This window comes from Mesocricetus auratus, unplaced genomic scaffold (genome assembly GCF_017639785.1).
Source record: "Mesocricetus auratus isolate SY011 unplaced genomic scaffold, BCM_Maur_2.0 Super-Scaffold_100691, whole genome shotgun sequence".
Taxonomy (NCBI): domain Eukaryota; kingdom Metazoa; phylum Chordata; class Mammalia; order Rodentia; family Cricetidae; genus Mesocricetus; species Mesocricetus auratus.
In genome coordinates, this window is record NW_024429267.1 from 27,033,440 (window position 1) to 27,037,984 (window position 4,545).

The 4,545-nt window shown below is 32.8% G+C and overlaps 1 protein-coding gene across 4 annotated transcripts in view; it reads right to left on the minus strand.

Annotated features, from left to right (window-relative positions):
- Nucleotides 1-570: 570 nt before the first annotated feature.
- The window catches only part of LOC101830868 (synaptotagmin binding cytoplasmic RNA interacting protein), a 36,728-nt gene continuing 32,753 nt past the window's right edge, over nucleotides 571-4,545 (minus strand). For all 4 annotated transcript variants that reach the window (XM_040739437.1, XM_040739435.1, XM_040739434.1 and 1 more), the window contains one exon: nucleotides 571-4,545. This exon is cut by the window's right edge. The gene's annotated coding sequence lies outside the window, so the exon portion shown is untranslated.

The following is a 4,545-nucleotide window of genomic DNA, read 5'->3' on the forward strand; positions in this document are numbered from 1 at the left end:
TAGCCTGGAACCAGGAGCCAGAAAACCCTGAATATACTTACAAGTCCTGTATGTGGCCACTGACTTTAATATGCAATGGAGCAGAATTCATTCACATAAACTGAGTTGCAGTAATCTAAATGCAAATTTTATCAAGAGATCATTTTCTTCTTCCCTCTCCTGAATTATTTGGTACTTCAATCTCATTTTCCAATCTTCAAAGAAATTTTATTTGCCAGAAATAAAACTGGAGAATAGAAGAACACTACATGGTGAAGCATGTTCCCAAAACAAATTATCATGGAGTTCATAAATCTATTGGTATGTATGTAACCATATTTCCAAAACTTAAAATTAAATGAAGACCATCCCAAAAACCTTTATTCTATACATCTCCCAGGCATGTGGCTTGCAATCAGAGGTGTTTGGGGGAATTTGTTTTACCGTTTCCTAGTTACTTTGAATGTATGAATGATCAAAAGGCGACAGAGCTCTAAAGATTCCAAATGTCTATTAAAAAGCTGTTGAGTGAAAAATCATGAAATGGAGGACACTCACAATAATTCTTGGACTCCTGGAGATCCTAAGACATGCTACAAAAATAGGTCTTTATTCTTAGGAAAATATAGTCAGAGCTAGCTTCCTTATGCTATACATAAAATCTTAACATCAGAGGCAGTACAGATAGTACAGATAGTTTTTGAACTGATCTCCAAACAAGCACAAACCCACTACGTTGGGAAAAAAAACAGGTAATTTGAGGTTTTTGGCAAAAGACAGTACTTCACACATCTAATCCAAATCAAAAAGCCTGCAGACAGCTTTCAGTGAGACAAAAGGAATGAAATAAATATAAATTCTATGGATAAATAAATGTAAAAGAATTTAAATTAGCTAAAATCTAATTTTTTTAATTAAAATACTCAGGTACAAGCTTTTGTTTCTCAATGTCAGACTTCTAAATGTTTGCCAGACTACTGTTAATATTAAAAACGTAATCTTTGACCCAGAGTATTACTGATTTGCATTTGCAAAAAAGGTTGTCCAACTGAATTCTTCTGGTTCTGAAAAGCATTTTAGGTACATTATTGAAGGCAGACTGTGGTGCTAATATAGTTTATGTTTTAAGAACTTTTAAAAAGTGACAGACTCCAAAAGTCCATCTAAACATTGGCTCAGTTTTTTAAAAAACGTCTGTGTGAGCCTTGGGTCATAATTAGCATCTTTAGTGGCACGCCCTATTGAGTGGTAAGATTACTAAGTAAATACTACACCATAAAAATCACCCCAAGAAGTCTGTTCCATGTATTGTTAAAGTAAGTTGTTTATTCATTAACTTTATACCCATTGCTAAATTCCTGTTTATGTTATGAATAACTGGGGAGAAAACAGTCTTGGAGGGTATTATTGGAGTTTTTAGAAACCTGAGCAACCATTTACTCTAGGATTAGCTACCTTTTTTTATGCATGAAGCCCTTCTAATATTTTAATTCTCCCCATCAAACAGTCATCATAACATGATGTTATTTGCTGTTTCTGACCAAGCAATTTCAAAAAAGCTGTACTAAAGTTAATTTTCCCATGTGGTTTGATGCTCATCCTAATACTAAATACATCTTTTCAAATATCTTATATACAATTATATAGCCCAGATCTTCCCAACAATCCATTAGTGATATTCCTAATCTATCATGAGAAAATGTTTATACTTTTGTTTAATAAGATTGGCATCAAATAGTAAAAGTTCTGTAGCAATCACTAAGTTTCTCATGATGCTATTAAGTGCCATCTTTAGCATGGGATTCCTTTTGGAATTCTTCATTTTTAACATGTGATTCAATTGCAATGACTAAAAATCTTGCACACACAAAAAAAAAACATGCTTGGGAAGAATATAATTAACACAATGTTCTCACAAAGTAACTTCCTAGAAAAATGATATCCTAAATTTATGAACACTTGATTGCCAAGTAGTCTGCAGAAACAAAATCTTGCGTCTGTTTTGGTTAGGTAACTTTTCAACAATCAAAATTCTTTTAAGGATATACTTTTAACCTCAAGGAAGGGACTTAACTATTAAAGACCCTTTCCTTGACAATATATACAAAATTTAACTTGTCATCTCTCCATTCTTTGAAGCTGTCAAAGCCAAGAACCCATAAACAAATCACAAATGCAATAACCTACATTAGTTAACATTCCCCCTTTTAACATTTTGACATTTTTACTAAAGGATTAGTTATTTTTGCATTTCCATTTCTCATATCCCATGACATTCCATATAAATTGCATTATTGCTTTATAGGCCACACAACATTCAAAATTATGCTTATATGCATTGCCTGTTTTTCTTGATTTCTGATAAGAGTTTGTTACTGATTTTACTACAGAAATTTAAGTTTGAAAATACCACGGTTAGTATTTCTTCTCAAAACTTAATTGTTCACATCACTAATCACTACATGCATATTTAGCTCTGATTATATTGCTCAAAAACTGCACCCATCATCAGAACAGTGCAAATGATATTTAATTTTAAAAGTAAGTATAATGGCTTAAATTCAAAGTCATTAAAATGAACACTGTCAAGTATTTTCACTTTAGTCTATATTTCATCATCACTGTTTACATTACCCTTATGTATAACCATCAATTCTTCACAATTTCTCTTAACAGTTTTCCCTCCCATGTCCCCAAACTAAAAAGCCAAGTCTTAGAAACCCACAGAGCTCCATACTTCAATATTTTCTTAAAGAACACATTTGTGAACTCACAAAAAGTGTTCATCTTTCAACTTTGACAATGCAGTTAAGTCAAAACAACCTGTTCTAGCTTCCCAACAAATATATCTAGGAATTAACTAAAAGACCTTGACAGTGTCCGTTAAAAATGGTATGACAGTTAAGTGCCAATAGGTATGGCAATGACCTCTTAGATGGGATCATTTTACTCCTTGGACCTGGGAAGTGCCAGCACCAAGGATTACACTGAGAATCAATTTTGCTGAAGGCTACATTTAATTGACCCACTTTCCACGACCTAAGTATACTTACTATGTTAGAATGAAATATACATGTTTTGTGTAGCCCTCAAACTTACACTAAGATTTCAGAGATGTACTTTTAAAAAGCACAGGGTAATATATAAAATCAGTGGAAGAAAGTTTCAGTAAGCACCAGGAACAAATTTGTCACCCCATACTCATTTTGTAGGTAAGTTTCAACAACCGGCAAGGCACATTTACATATATTCCAATGAATACTTATTGACAAATTTTAAATTACACTCTATGCCCCAGCTATCCCAGTAACTGACATACAACATACTAAAATGGTTTATTAAAGTAACAAAAAAGAAAGAAAAAAAAAACAATTAATGGGAAACATACAGGCTATTGGCAACCACTATTCTAAAATTATGTAAGTACAAATGAACATAATGAAATGTGTGCAATTCTAAGTTTTAAACCAGAAGATTTTCTATACTAACACACATTTATATTAATGACACATAAAAAAAATAAAAACTTTATTACAAAAATAAGTTACACTCGCCTCCAGCTTACAGTATAAAACAATTTTATTTGCAGGAATGCAAAATGATTGTTTGCCATGAGCATTTTGAACATATGACATGTCTAATTTTCTTGTTAAATTTGCATTTACTGGGGAACTGGTGTGTATAAAACCTTAATTAGGTATAAGCTCTGATCTTCATCGTGGTGCCTATTGGGTATGTGATATAACTGCAGTATCCCTTTGGGGAAGGGGAGAAGGTATTTCTTTATACCAAGTCCTACTTCAAACTATAACTTTACTTTTGACTTTAAGCTATCAACTTAGGACTTGGCAAAAAAATTTTGAGGGTGATTCAATAGAGGATGCTTCACCACTGAACACTCACTGTCATCAAGGTGCTTTAGAAAATTAAAAACATAGCACAAATGATTGTACTCTACTCTACAAGTTATCATGACCTGCATAAGAAATGGAAAGCTGATTCACATTTTTATAGTGATCAGCAGTAACAAATGCACTAATGAAACATACCTTTTACCTAAAAAGCTAAACTACAGCCATATACTAATTTCTATGATTTATGAAAAAACTTCAAAATATCCAAATGTCAGGCTTTGCTGTACAACTGTCAGTTTTAGTCTGACTTTTTATAAAGGGACACTGCAGTATTTAGTACAAGTTCGGATGCACTTTTTTGAACATCTGATGTCTTACAAAAGTAACATCTTGCTAAACTATTATACATCCAAATAACTACAATATCTGAAGAAGCAAGGCTGCTTTTTCAGCCACAAAATACGACAAAAGCAAGGCCTGTTATGATGGTCATGAGGAAGTCTTACAAGCCTCTGAAACTAAAGGCAACTAAGAATGTTACATTTGGTTTATTAAAATCTTACCCTCATATCATATTTTAACAAGCCTTGCTTTTATCTACAAAGATTTTCTATGTACAGTACAGACAGGGTATAGTTCAATCCTCTGCTACTGAGGTAGTTAACCAACCCTTTAAAAAAGGTTCTGAAAAGAACCACTATCTGGAATGCCT